General features: G+C 51.2%; 1 protein-coding gene across 1 annotated transcript in view; it reads right to left on the reverse strand.

Annotated features, from left to right (window-relative positions):
* LOC144093875 (LHFPL tetraspan subfamily member 2a protein) overlaps positions 1-15,263 on the reverse strand; it is a 99,375-nt gene extending 84,112 nt beyond the window's left edge. The window contains exon 1 of the mRNA XM_077627615.1: positions 14,838-15,263. The gene's annotated coding sequence lies outside the window, so the exon portion shown is untranslated. The remainder of the gene's footprint in view (positions 1-14,837) is intronic.
* Positions 15,264-15,470: the final 207 nt, after the last annotated feature.

Genomic DNA, 15,470 nt, shown 5'->3' on the forward strand with positions numbered 1-15,470 from the left:
TCGCTGTTCCTGCTAGCGATTTAAACTCAAATTTCAACCTTATTAGTTCAGCTAGATTCCCAGGGCAACGCCTTTTTCTAAGTTTCAGATAAACTCGCTTTATTCTTTTCGTGAGAGCGCGTAACTGGCTGTTGAACCATGGTTTGTTTTTAGCTCTTCTAGGAGATATAGTTTGCGTGGGGATGAACATGTCTTGTAGCTGTAAGAGTTTTTCTTTTAGAATGGTCCATAACTGCTCAGTACTAAGTTCATCAGCCAAAGTATCGAAAACCAAAAAATATGATTCTAACTCTATGTTAATGCTCTCATAATTTCCCTTACTAAATACATAGACCTTTCGCGCGAGTTTCTTTGCGACTGACACATTTCCAATTGAAATGTCGGCTATCACTATATTGTGATCACTTATTCCCGGCAGTACTCTAACATCTGTTATAACGTTCGGGGTATTGCACAGCAATAGATCAAGAATATTCCCAGAGCCATCATTGCGAGACGCATCATGAATGTACTGATGGAACCTGAATGAATCAATTAAATCGAAAAATGTCGAGTACAAGGAACCTTGAGCGCTGTCTCTCGGGGAACTGGCTGACCAATCTATGCCAGGGAGGTTGAAGTCCCCGCCCAACAAGATAGGATCACCGTCAACAGTGTCGAGAATACTTGATAGGTGCTCAAATTCTGCTCGCGATGAACCAGGTGGGCGGTAGAATACCCCAATTTTCAGGCTTTTTCCAATCGATAATCTTAATTTACAAAACACAGACTCCGTAACAGTAGAAGAGTAACATTACACATGGTATTCCCGAAGCAACGAGAATGAACACACCCCCGCCTCTTGTGCAACGGTCGCGACGAAAACACTGATATCCGGAAGGGAAAACCTCAGAATTCAAGACAGACGAATCGAGCCATGACTCAGTACCAAGAACAATTGATGGATTTGTAGATTGAACGAGAAGACAGAATTCATCAATTTTATTTTCAATGCTCTGGCAGTTTATGAGCAGCAAACTCAGCGGCCTTGTTTTCAGGGACGAGCCCAGTGGTCACAGCTCGACCACACCCCCTGAATCGCTATCATACTGATAACGTTTTCCGTTTAAGTGCAGCGTATCAAACTTTAGCACTGGTTTCTTTCCATCCTGTTTGTTTCTTTTTGCGTAGTCCCACAAAATCTTTCTTTTTTCGCGCACACCACGTGAAAAATCTTCAGATATGCTGTAAGAAGTGTCCTTCAGCTTATGCGCACTTGAGAGCACCGACTGCCGTACTTTGAAAGAGGCAAATTTTGCAATGACAGGCCGATCTTTGCCAGCTTCGAATTTACCTAGCCTGTGAGCGCGTTCAATTGCCAATGAGGGAAGTGAAAGTTCGGAGGCGCATAGACTAAGAACAAGTTCTTCTGACTTGGCAGCGGTTTCGTTTTCAGAGTCCTCGAAACCAAAAATGATCAGGTTATTCCGCCTTCCTCTGTTTTCTAAATCTTCAATTTTGGCATTGAGAAACTTCAGCGCTTCATGGTCCTGGCGCTGTTCTACTGAAATAGAATCTATTGCTTTACTCATGTCATCCATTTTTGTAAGCTGCTTTTCAAGACTACTAGAAAAGACCACAATATAAATATATAAAATGTCTATCTGTTAACAGATCAGCAGCAGAGCACTAAAGGAGTAAAAAAAAAGTGTCACAGTGAGTCAACATAGAAACCTCGGATCTTGCGCGGCTTCAGTGTCTATAACCGCTGCGGTGACCGCATTTTACAGACATGCAATATCGCTGTACTCTCCGCCACGGAAACGCGATGCTCTTCTCGCCATCGGCGCCGACAGAGCGCGCGCAAGACGGCGCAGATAACGAAAGCGGACAGCACACATTCTGCAGCTGCGGCGGACCCGTTCGCCCCGTCACCGCGCATATCCGCTTCCACGCCACCTCGCGCTATCGAAGCAGCTCTGGGAGGAGTGGACCGGAATAAAAACACTGCTGACCGTGGTATAGACGAAACAAGCGAGTGGGACTATATTAGTCGTTTTGCTGTCAAACCTGGAGGATATATTCCCCTATAAAAATTGTCGACATAATTCTTTTAGGTTCTGTTGCCTTCCTACAGATATTTCCTTCTGCCTGTTCATAGTCTTGTCGTGGCACACAGGCTCGCTCAAACCGGGTTCCGTCGGGTACCGTGTCCGAGCCCTCGGCGTGAGGAAAGATGGAACTTGAAGTTTGGGGAAACGAAAACAAGCGGGTTTAATGGCGCACTTTGGCGAAGCTTATTTGCATATTTAAGAAAGAGCAAACAGTCAAAATTCAAGAGTTCATGAGTCGAGCGACTGGATCAACCTTGCCGACAGGGCCCAGAGCGTCCTTTCTCACTCAGCACGCTCCTTTAAATCCCCTAAGGTTCCGCCCTTTCATTAGGCGGTGGCCAATCCAACACGTGGCACATTTCTCCACGGTGGTCGCACAGCACGTAACAAGCGGAGTCACCCGTGAGAATGGGCGAGGAGAAATCACAAGTCAGCTGCTATTTCCTACAGAGGTGCAAGCGTCGGGCAAGCGACTCCCTGTCTCCACAAAAAAAAAAGAAAAAAAGAAAACGGCAGTGGCTTGGCTCGGCTATGCCAGGATATACGTAGCGAGAGATAAGTTTCCCTGGCCGAGCTTGTTTTTCGGAAACTCGAATGATGTGATCAGTCACACGACGGGCCTTCCCATCTTCTTCTGTTGGTTCCCGTTGACTGACGCCTTCCATAGGCTCCATCCTGGCGGCTATGCGCCGTCTATTACGCTCGGCAGTCTGGCATCTCCGTTTGGCAAGGCGTTCCTCTCTCTGTTCGGGCGTCTCTGCTGCTCTCTCCGCCTTCTGACGCTCATTCTCTGTTGCGTAGCCAACTGCCAGGCGACAACCTCAGGATCGGAAGAGTTAATCGTCTCTTGCCTGTACCGCCGCTTAACAGCGGCTGGACTCTCATTCTCTGCATCCATATCAAACGTTGTGATACAGACGCCGATTCCATCTCCGCCTTTTATGCGCAATGCTGCGCATGCGACACGCGGTTCGGGTGAAAGAGCGGCGTGCGTCAAAGCGGCGACGAAGAACGCAGCGCAGCTGTGGGGACTCTGGTTACCATGGTATCGGCGCATGCGCACAACTGCTCATCCGCGTGACGTCAGGCTCGGCTCCGACGGTGGAGCGGGCGCGCGGCCGCGGCGAAGCGCACGCAGCCCCTTGCTCCTCTCCGGTTTCCATGGTAACGGCGCATGCGCACAACTTTCCTCTCCCATGCACCGCGAAATGCTCGACTGGTAGCCCAGTGTAGCTCTCGCTACAAAAGGTGATGCGTGCTGCGCTGCGGGCTACAACTGCCGCAAGCTCTATCCGGTCGGGCCAGCTCGTGTCGGACACGGCTAATTACTTGAAGGCACGTTCCCCTATTCCCCTGTCGTCTGTCCATCGTCGGTCGCTGCCCCAGGCGTCCTTGCTGGCAAACCAGTCAAAGGGAAGACCATTCCCACCGAGCCAAGCGTGAGAAAACAGGCATCCCTTTTTTGTGGGGTCATTGGATGGTCAAACGTCGTGTCGCCAGCACGGTCTAACAGTCTACAGACTATGACTATAGTCTTGTTTGTAAAGTCGACAGACTTTATAGACACACGTTCGTAGAGAGTCTATGGACTGTCTTAAGACATTTTTGTAAAGGTTAAGACCGGCGTCACGCTGCGTTTGTGAATCACGTAACCGAGACCACACGTGTTGGACGCAGTCACTCATCGGAGGCGGCTGAACGCAAGCGACCGCATAACCAGAAGTCCCTACAATGTAAATATGGTTCTCAACGTTTTTTGTTGCAGTTATTATTTATTTAGTTCTAAATTTATTTTACTTCAATTAAAACTGCACGAGTTAAACAGGAACGATTACGAAACCACAGTAGCCTTATATAATACTTTTAGCTAATTCACTACAACCTTGAGTCTAGAGCAAGTATGCAATCACAAAACCCCAACATAATTAATGCTAGTTAATTCCCTTTACGAATTCAGTAAACACCCCTGAGCCTGGTCCTCTCAGCGGGTTTCTCTATGATGCTAGATCACTTTCCCGTTTTCTTTCTTTTTTTTTCTGCAATTAAAAATTTCATACTTGCCTCGAGCCTCATTTTATTTATTTTAAATTCCTTTAAGGCCGTCGTGCCCAATGCGGTGCGGGCAGGGTAATATTTATGTTTATTTTTGGGGGCTGCACCCCACCTAACGACAGCGTCGGGAAGCACGACTGGGCGTTTGAGCGAAATATACTCCTCCTTTACAGCGCTGGCGCACTTTGACCTTATGATTCAGAATTCAGAACGCAACACTATAGGTCTAGGCTGTAGACGATGGCTATGCTTCGGAGCGAAATTTCAAACGCAAGTGCGCCTTGCCTGTGCCTACGTTAGGACCTGCACAACGCAGCCCCATAACACATAAAATGAGAACTTTTTTGCTCCTCTGGTAGCCAATTAGCGCCCTGCGGAGCGGGTAAGACAGTTGCAACGCGTGGATGGCCGCTCCGTTGGCCAGCTCTGCGCGGAAACAAACAAACAAGAAAGAAAAATTGTAGAGAAGGCAAACGTGCGGCTGCGTTTATTCGCGACTAATATCTAGCAGCCTTCATTGAGGGAGCACAGCTTGCGTCAGGGTCCACACCCATGAATCGCCACCGGCCCTCGACTACGTAGCGTTACCGATTATCGTGGCTTGCGGCTCCTTCGTTGGCCACGGACAGCAGACCGGGTGGTTTATGGTGGACCCCTGGCGGTAACGGGATTCGAACCCAGCGCCTCGCGAACGAGGATGCTTTACGACTATGCATTCACTATTTTTTCATTTACCTTTTTACCATCGCTGGCTGTTGAAGACAACGCCTGCTCCCCTTGCGGCACGATTCGGCAGCGTTGAGCCCCGGCGGCGATTTCAACGGGACGCCTAGCCAGCAGAATGCGTTTCTTACGGAGCCAAAGTAAACAGCCTGTTGTGCAGCGGAGTACCTTCAGCCTACTTTTCGTGGGTTTATAGCGTCCTGCGCGGTCGCTACCAGAAAGAGATACCGAGTGCCGACCACACATGAACACTGTTCATGCCGTTCCTTCGAACTGCTCCTCCCCGTTTACTTCGCGCCACGCCCTGACTAGAGGCGCCCCTGACGACGCTGACCCAGTCCCAACAGGAGTGAAAACAGCCTGCCTCCCGGACACCAACGTCTCGGCCTCTGCAAACCGCGCCACAGGCAGGCAGGCATACAGACCCCTAAAAGTAACGTACTGCGTTGCGATTTGTCGCCAATATCCTGCTCCGCCAAGGTGCCACGCGGGGCGCGGCCCGCCGATGCCGCAGTGCCCTGGCCAAATATAGCAAGCAGCCCGCGAAGGAGGCAGGCAGGCAGAACGGTATCGAGCGCGCGAACACTCCGCTACCCCGCGAGCAGTCAGCGTCTCTCCACGCTGTCCTTGACCCTCGCACGGGGGAGAGACGGTAGCCCAGTTATATATACAGGCTGTGTGCGTGCGTTCGCTCCGCGGGGACTACGGGTAGCGGCGCATGTGTGAGCCTCGGGGCGTGTGGGTGGCGCGCCCCTCTCGGTGACAGACGGGGCGAGGGCCCCGCGTCGGGGTGCGAGCGCGCGGAAGAGTATGCGCGCTGGTATGCGGGCGGGAGGCGCTGCCGCGGGACCATCTCCCCCGCACTCACCGGTGCCGAAATGAGATGGCAGTCTTCTTCCAGCTCCGCGCAGCCGTCGCGAATGAACTCCCAGATATGTGGGAGGCAGTTGATCCCGCATGACGTAATACTCGATCAATCGGTGTCTATTACGGTGTCCCACGAACAGCTGCGAAGCCTCACTGCGAGGCAAATTGTATTTTTAAAAAATCAACTACAAAGAACAGATTAATGCAAGTGAGAAGGGAGGGGGGTAGGAAGGATTTTTTTTTTGTACCTGCCATATTAAGCCCTGCCTACTGGCCGCTGTGAATGTACGGTTCCGGGCTGATTTCGAACAGCTAGGGTTCATGGCGTGCCGGTACGTCGAAACATGAGTACACAGGCGCTTTTAAATTTACCTTCATCCAAATGCCACCCCAGGGGGAGGAAACTTGTGCTACGGACCAATACGCAACCCTCAACCAACGCGGCGGAAAATGTGTGAACAGCACAGAAGGAAGACGGTAAGAAAGCAACTGTCCTAAACGGGCAGCCAGGGAGAGGAGAAATTGGTTTTCGATGCTACCGCGGCAAAGCATGTCAGTCGCACATATTGTCGCGTAGCGAGCTTCGCCGGTTTCGTGCGCCAGTTTTTCCAACAATCTGAACGTGTTCTTCTCCCCGCGGTGCGACTGTTGCTGTCTTTGTGCTCGCTGCTGTGCGGGGAGCCATTAGAGGGGCTCACACCCCGACATTTGCCAGAGCCGTTTTCTCTCTTTGTAAGCAGGCGTTGTCCGGCCCCCTCCCCGGCTTTGCTCGAATGCTTAGTTAGAGTAAAACGCACCGAGACGCACGGTTAGCTGCCTGCAGGGGGACAATGTCTTCCAAGGCCGTGTCCGGGACACCAGGGCGGGCGCGCGGACCCCCCCGTGGCTTCTAGGAGAGTCGCGCGAAGTGATTGCTTCGGGCAGCAGACTGCCCGGCGGACCAGATGCGTCGGAGACGAGCCGCGAGGGCTGAGAGCGCGGACGGCGGGTCGCGTGGTGCACCGACTGGGAGGTTTGTGTTTCCCCGTGTTTCGGATGTTGTTTTGTGTGTTTGTATCTGTGTGCCAAGCGGAAATGCGCGCGTCTTCGTGGAATTTACGCGGTGCTCTCGAGTAAACAACCTCGTGGGCACCGGCGTGCTATTGGCTGCTTTCGTTTTAAAGAAATCGTTCTCATTGGCTTCGACAACCGCATTTCCGATTGGTTACTAAAAGTGTCCCCAGCATCCTGGGCAAACGTATTTAAGAGGGGGTTTTGGCGCGAAGCAGAGAGAGGAACGGCTGCGGTCCTGCTGCTCGGAAGATGTTGCGCGCCACCTTGCTATTACTGATGGCGTTATTATTAGTCTTGTGCATCAGTTTGTTCAGTTTAAATGATGTTTTGGGCCCATTTTAAATAAATCAAGTTAATTCATGCTACCCATCGACACCTGCTGGTCAATTTCTTCGAGGCGGCGGAGCCACCGTTCCGTCCCGACGTACGCTTCGTTACAATATTATAAATGCGAGCACGGAGCTCACAACCACGTAATTCGTTCTCGTCTAGGGGAGATTGAGGTCAAGGATGAGCTACAGGTAGGGTTAGCCTCGTGATTATTCTTCCCGAAATTGCTTCACAATAGCAACATTAAAGACCCAATTGCTCCACAACAGCGACTTTCATGAATTGAAGTATTAAAGATGAGAATTTGTGGCACAGTTGTGCGACCTATAGTAGGATACAACTCAAGAACGAAGCGGCAGGTGCTCCACAAAGGGGGTCCTCCAGCCAATGGCCTCAAACGGTTCTCGTAACTTTGAGTTTATTGTGCGATGTCAGGTGCAAGGGAATTACCCGGGACGTCACGAGAACCGGTCGACGCCATTGGCTGGAGTACCTCCTTCCAGAGACATTCGCCGCTTCGTTCTTGAGCTCCCGCTCGACACGCACAAAGGCACCGCGCGATAGTTGACTGCCACTACTCGCATTTGAATTCCTGTTTGATGTCCTCACACTATAGGGGAAACATTGGTCAGCGTGTACAGCAAAGAAACTTTTAGGAAAGTTTGCATTTCCGGGCGATTGTCGGTCGATACATGCCAATGATACACAACAGAAGCGATATGATAACCTTCTGATAACCAGCCTCGTCTTGTTTGCTTCTTCCTTTGTGTCGCGTCTTCTGGCTGGTTTAAAATGAATACTTACCAACTCGCCCAGTCCTCAACCTTGTTCTTTCTAGAGCTGCTTCGTAAGGTCATTGTCGCAGCACTTCCAGCACCACTGTTTTTAATACGACAGCGTTAGAAGTCTCATCGGGGAAGAAAAAAAAGAAATGTGCCGTCGGAAGCTAATTTATGATTCGCTGGAAGGAAGTGGCGTCACCAGACCAGAACAATCCTACTGGCTGCAGGGGAGTGGGGTAACCAGATCGGAAGTGACATCAAAAGGCGTCAACAGCTTGTAATGCTATCACATTGAAAGCACATTGTGTAATTAGATGTCCTTGTGAATTTTTTTTTGTCAACGCACCGCCTACATACCGAGGTTCCGTGTCTTTCCATATATTCAAGCGCATTCATTAATGCATGTCCAGGAAATGTGTGACGAAGACAACACCGAGCAGGAACGCATCCTATCAGCGCAAGCCACGTAGCGAGAGGGGGAGCGTGGCCGTAAGAGTCGAACTGCTCAGAAACCACTCAAAACACTATCATATGGAACGAAGTTAGATTAGCTTAGTACACGAGGTAAAGCATAGGGCGTAAACTAGTTTACAGCCGTGTGATGACCCCCATAATGCGCAGGTCCACACGGGATGGAGAGGCAAAGAGACACCGTATGGCTCAGTTTAAACAAACAGATATATTCAATAATTACACATGATTAAGATTCAGAGGCTGGGGCGTCCGAGCTTACGTGCCGACGACTTCATGGGGGCGATGGAGTGGCTCCGGAGTTGGGCTCGAGCGGTTGCTGGCAGAAGCTGCACGCCGTCGGGCTTCGGCGCTGAAGGCCCTCTTGGCGAACGATGTCGTCCTGAGCGTCCCTCTTCCGTACTGCTTGTCGATTTTTATATCCTCTTCTCCACACTCCCTAGGGTGAGGACGCCCACGCCGGAGGGGAAGGAGGGGGGCTAGGGCTTTCACTTGGGCGCACAAACACATCTCGCCCCCCTCACGTGTTGAGTCCGAGGGAAAGAAGGTTGTCTTCGAGGTAGCGCATAGCGTCGGCTGTGGTAAGGCGCGCTCTGGCCCGCTGACAGTTCCCGCGGGTCACCGGCCTCCATTCTCCATCCATCAACCGACACTCGCTCCTCAAGGTAAGGCGCGCTCTGGCCCGCTGACAGTTCCCGCGGGTCACCGGCCGGGAAAGTGGTCCCTTGTCCTGGGATGTGCTCGGGAGGCCTCCCCTGGAACCGCCACGGCAATTGGAAAGGATAAAGCCCGTTTCCCCGCGGCGGCGGGTCCGGTTGGGCTTAAACCCCTTCGTTCTGGTCGTCACTCTCAACGAGCATGGCTGGGTAATTGATGATGCCGCTGTCATCTGGGTCTCCGTCTACGCCGCGCCGTCGAACGCGGAACCTCGTAGCACACACCAGGAACGTCACAGCCGACTCGCGCTATAAGCCTAAGCGCGATCGGAAAAGAAAAAAGGCAAAAGCCCTTGCAGAAAGGAATCAACGAAACTTCTTTGCATTTATCTAAACCTTGTCTTTGCCGGTCGCGATAAAACCGTCCGCGCGGTTTCGAACCCGCCGTCACTTGCGGACAGGGGTGAAACAAGCAATGGGGCTTTCTGCCGCAGCACAACCCACGTCAAGGACCGACTTTATCGGCATCCGCTAGCTGTGGCGACAAGGAGCGGAACTCGTGGTAATTGGTTAGCGGGCGCCCAGACCGAGCTCGTTAAGCCTCGCGTCCCGCTTTCTGCAACTGACACATCGTGCACGGTGCAACTGGCCCGGCACACACTGGAGCGGTGTCGCCGGGATAATAACTTAATTCGGTTAACGATGTGTTTCGCTTCTCGGAGACCACATCGAATAAAGGCCGCTTGTATACGGTCGGCGTTCAACAGCGGTGAGGTCCGCTTTGAGGCTGTACTCCGGCCCTCCTAACTCCAGCCACACATCGCTTGCGTGCACTATTGACCGCTAACGAACTGATTGTGAAATGCGAGAGTTTTTATATCACCCGCCTCGTTCGCACACATATCGTCGTTTCGGGTATAAGTCAGGGCGCGTTCGGCGCAGTTTTCAGTTAGAGCGCATACACTACGAATACGGTGAAATTCCCAATCGGGCTAACGCCTTAAAATTCAATAATGCATTCGCCTTGCGAAGTAAAAAAAGATACACACCCGACAGCAATGTTATATAAATGTGTCCGGGCTTTCTTTTTTTTTTTTTTGCGCTGAGCACAGCTAATTTCTGAAAACAGCCTTAGCGCGCCGCCGGTTTTTCTGTTTTTCTTAAACCTTTAACTATGTTGTATTTCATGCTTGCATTGTATTCATAACATTATTATCGTTAACTGCTTAAACCTCTTGTTGTAATGTTTGCCAGCATGCTCTTCAAATGCCGTTCATCGTTTTCCCTGCGTGATGTTCCCCCACTGTGCAACGCCCAAATGGGCCTTTAGGTTAAATAAATGCAAAAAATTCCATATTTCAAATGCACATCTTTTTTTTTTAACCCACCATTTTCAGTGCCTTTCGTAAGAGGGTCAACATTCATCTCGCAAGCACGCACACATTTATTTGTTTATTTTTATTTATTTACAGGTACTGCCAGCCTTCTTATCAGGCCTTGGGCAGGAGTGAACAACACAAATCAACAAATTCAAAAACATCAAAATCAGCAAACAAGATACAGGACGCTGAATAATAAATCAGAACAAAAACAAACACACAAGATACTATTTACAACATGAATTTCATTTTTTGTGGGGGAGGCACATGTCACTCAGGATTTATGCCCTAGTGCACAAGGAATGACGAAACCGTTGGGCAGTCAACCGTGTCGGCGGATAGCGCATTCCAATCGCAAATAGTGCGCGGAAAAAAGGAATTTTTAAATACGTTAGTCCTGCACGAAAAATCTAGGACTTTTTTGGTGTGATATGAGCGCGTAGAGCGGCGGTTAGCTGGCAGAATGTATAAACTTTTGTCTACTCCCAACTGGTCATGGTAGAGTAAATAGAAAAATTTCAACCTATCCCGGCAACGTCTCTAGCTATAGCTCCCCAACGGGAGAAGAAACATGATCCGGCCTCCTGGTCTTCTTCCTTCCTGCTCCAACGATCCACTTCCGTCCTTCCCTTTGATCGCTGCTGGCTCTCCCCCGTGCGTCGATCACTGCCGCTATTTTCGCCGCCGGTATACCTCCCCCCTCGCCCGCGATGGAGAAGAGACTAAGCTGCAAAGGAAAAGGCGCGACTATATATGCGGCCCGAACCGCCGTCACTGCGCCGACAGCATTTTTGAGGGGCGTTGCCACGCGAATCGAAGCTGGCGTCGATGCATGTATTTTCGCCCGTTGCGTAAGATTAGATCTACCGGAGCCTGAAGGCGCGCATACACACACACAGACGAGAAGTTGCTCTCACTTCAGGGCCCGTGAGAATGGAAAAGGCACGGCTGCACGTCGTGATGCCCCTCAAACAAATGGGCTTTGGAATTAAGATATAAAAGGCACTCGGCGGAAGTGCGATTCGCCAACGCGTCGTCTTCGCGCTTCAGTCCCTGCTAACTGGGAAAAACAAGAAAGCAGGAGTTGTGGTAATTAATGCACGAATGCCAAGCCGCCTTAAAAAAAATGAGAAAAAATGACCTAAGCACAGAACTGAAGAACAAATGACCCCGCCCAGGTTCTTCACATATCGACTCCTCAACAATACGCTTCGTTATAACAGGATTACTGAAGTAAAAAAATAAATAAAAAATTTCATGCTTTATTGGTAGCTGCTTAATGGAATCTCCCAAGGTGCGGTAGATTTGTAATAAGGGAGTAATTACTCACTTGCATAAAACCAAGCCAAGCCATACGGCTACAAAGAAAAGCTATATAGCGTTCTCGAAAACTTCGCAGTTAAATAAAAATTCGTCTTGGTCCGGGGTTCGAGACCGGGACCACCGGAGCAGTCCCTCTACCAACTGAGCTAACCGGGGCAGCCAGCTTATGGTAGGGCGAGAGCGAATTTATCAATAACTCGAAGTGGGAACAGCGTTGATCCAATGTTTAGGGGAATCCTCCAAGGTGGAGTAAATTTGTAATAAGGGAGTAATTACTCATTCACATCCACCCAAGCGCACCCATACGGCCACAAAATCTACTACACCTTGGGGGATTCCCCTAAACATTTGACCAACACTGTTCCCACTTCGAGTTATTGATAACTGATAAATTCGCCATCGCCCTACCATAAGCTTGCCGTGCCGGTTAGCTCAGTTGGTAGAGCGACTGCACCGGTGAAGCAGTGGTCCCGGGTTCGAACCCTGGACCAAGACGAATATTTCTTATATTACGAAGTTTCTGAGAAAGCTGTATAGCTTTCCTTTGTAGCCGTATGGCTGCGCTTGGGTGGATGCCAATGAGTAATTACTCCCTTACTATTGGCACGCTTAACCACGCTTTTTTTCTTCAAGTATTCCTTAGTTAAGAACCTTGCAAACGACATCATAAAGCTGGTTGTTTTGCGTGAGTTAAACGCGATGCGAGGCGATTTGAACAAGGCGCACTTCTCGATAGAGAGCAGCGCAGTTATGGTGGCGCGCGGTCGCCGCGTCATAGCGCAAAAACCGAGACACGTCCCAAGTCATGCGCCAGGCATCGGTGTCGGACGCTCCGCGAACAGGCGCTTCGCCAGTCGGCTCCGCTTTCCAGCTGCCGGCAGCGGCCTATGGAGTGCGCTTCACTCGGCCGCCGCCCCTGAAGGGGGCGAAAGTTTCGCCGAGACCAGCAGCGGAGACGTGAGGGGGAGGGGGCGTGTCTCGGCATTTCCGGAAGGAGACGAGAGGAGAGCAGCCGAGTCCGTCTTGGTACGTGGACGGCGGGAGACAGACAGCCAAAGACAAAGGGAAGGAGAAAACAAAGCACTGAAAAGGAGCGGAGAGCCGGGCAGTGACGAACGGAAGACGGAAAGCGCATTTCCACAAAGGAAGCAGTCGACCGTTACGATGATCATCATTCTTCTTCCAGCTGTTGGCGAGTCTCTTGTCAGACGCGTTGGAATGCTAACTACATCCCAAACACTAACTAGCTTAGCGGTAGTTGATTTCTGAGTGGCTCGAGGAAATGAAGTTACCGAAAAAAAGGAAGGAGGTCGAAGTTTTTTTGGTGTTGTGCTAGCGCGTTCCAGAAAGGATGACGGGCAGGAGAAACGACCGGTGCTTCTTCAACTTTCGCGACTGTTACTTGAACAAAATCAAAGGTGCCGGATACAGCGGCACTTCGCGCGAGATAGCGAAATTGATGAGGGCCGGAACCACACAAAACAAAGCTGCGAAATGGAAAGGGACCAAAAAGGGGGGGGGGGGAGAGAAAAAAAAAAGAGGGGAACTAAATGGAAAACGGTAGAAAGAAACAGAAGCGGGAGCAAGGAACGAAGGGAACGCGGCCGACGGAAGAAACGCGCCGAGGGGACAAGTGCGGAGACGGCCGTTGATCGAGTGGCCGAGGCGGGCAGACAGGCAGCAGGCCACGGTTCACGTGGTCGCAAGGGAGCGCTCCCCGCTACAGACCCGCAGCCCGAAAGAGAAAATACATACGACCGCCGCGCGGGCGTAAGAGAGAAGGAACGAAGGAAGAAAGTGCCAAGTACGCCAGAAACAAAAAAAAAGAAAACAACATAAAGTTACGCGCTCCCTTTGGTCGCGACCCCGCGAGCACTTCGACGGTCCCCTCCCAGCGGGCCTCTTGGCGCCCGGTAAAAGGAGACGCACAGGAAAGCGGTGACTGGGGCGGGCAGCACAGCCGATAAGCTTTCGCCACCGCCCGCGTGTAAAGTCGGGCCGCCGCCGTATCGACGGTGTTTAATGAGGCGTCTCACGGCCAGACCTGGGCCCGAATTAGTAGTGCGCGCGTCCGCTTGACGAAGAGTAATTACTGCTGCAATTCACAGTGTCGACATACACCGTGCAGGCGTCTGACGACGCCACAATTCTGTGCTTAGCTGCTGCTGACGAACACGTACGCGCGAACATAAATGTGTGTATATGTGTTTCGATTCAATTTCGTTAACAGCCAGCACGACTGCAAACAGTTCGTCCACGGATAAAAACGTACGAGGGGCACCAAGGGGCTATGATGAATTTCTCATGCACTTTGTGGTTCCCTACTGACGAACGTGACAGAGATAGCCCTGCTAACAGCTCTTACAGTGGTACAACACGACACACATCCTTCAGTACGTCTTCAGCGATGACGTTTAACCGCATGAAAAAAAAAACGGTTAAGTAATTAGTTTAAAAATCTACGCTTAGCTGCACGAAAATAATGATAAGTAAATTGTTTTAAAGCAAACAACATCAATTATGCTTTCGTAACCTGCACGCAGAATTTCGCTTTTGTTTTCGCCACGCCCACAGGGAACTTAAACCAGCGCGCAGGACAGCAGGTTACGTGCAGATGGCACAGAAACAACTTATCAGAAACAAATGACTGAAGCATGGCAAGCACGTTAAATAAAAGTACTTTTGTCCTAAAAAAAATTCTAATAGTCCGTCCACATGACGGAAAAACGCCCCAAGAGTGTCGAAATGCAAACAGCAACAGTGAAACGATTACGACCACGAAAATCCAGTCAGTACAGCGGTCGCTGACCATGATGAATACATATAAACCTCATGACGCAACACCGTAAGATATACTTCACACAACGCGAAAGGATCGAAAGACTCGAGGAATGCAGAACCAAGGAACTTGGTCAGGTTGCACAACTTCGGACTCGACGCACCCCACGCCCTGTGCGATACGATCTTCAACGGCGATCGCGTAACACGCCGTCATGTGTCATTTCGCGCCGTTATCAACCCACGCGCCGCCATTGGCTGCGCGACGAACAGGTCGCGCGCGCAACTGAAAACCGCGAAATCTTCAGAAAAGAAGAGAAAGCCACTCACCTTTCGCCCGTCTGTAGCTGGTCTGGCTGCGCAAGCAACTTCACGCGGCTTGAGTGATCAGAACAGTGAACGAGGCGTCAACGTCACCAACTGTCACAGAGCAGGGCCCTTGCCAACAATCGCAGTTAGCACGTCGAGTCGATGAGTACCGCTATGCCAGCTGAACTCCGCAGAGCAGCGGCAGCGACAAGGCGTCTCCACTGCCCCTCGCAAATGCACCGCTGACAGCGCGCTGCGACACGACGACAGCACTCCGCCTAGGTGGTTTGTGTACGGATCCGGCCCAGACACAACAGGGCCATGGCCTTCACCAGTGTCAACCGCCAACGCGCGGCGCGAACGAATCGTCGACACCTCCGGAGCGCTTTGCGGTACCGCGCACTACGCACGCCGCCTCGCAGCCATCAACACAGCCGGAGGAGCGCGCGCAACATCGCGAGCGGCCGCGGAGCGACGCATGCTGGGAAGGCCCGGGAGAATCCATTTGACGTCGCAGAGGGGGGAGACAACCACGCGGCGCGGTCGGTTTCTCCGGTTTCCCTCCATCGGCCGTCCGGCCAAAGAAATGCGTGCCGACAAAGGAAAAGCCGTAATGCCGTCCCCCCTCACACCCTTTTATGAAAAAAAAAAAAC

Source organism: Amblyomma americanum, chromosome 6, assembly GCF_052857255.1.
Source record: "Amblyomma americanum isolate KBUSLIRL-KWMA chromosome 6, ASM5285725v1, whole genome shotgun sequence".
Lineage (NCBI taxonomy): Eukaryota > Metazoa > Arthropoda > Arachnida > Ixodida > Ixodidae > Amblyomma > Amblyomma americanum.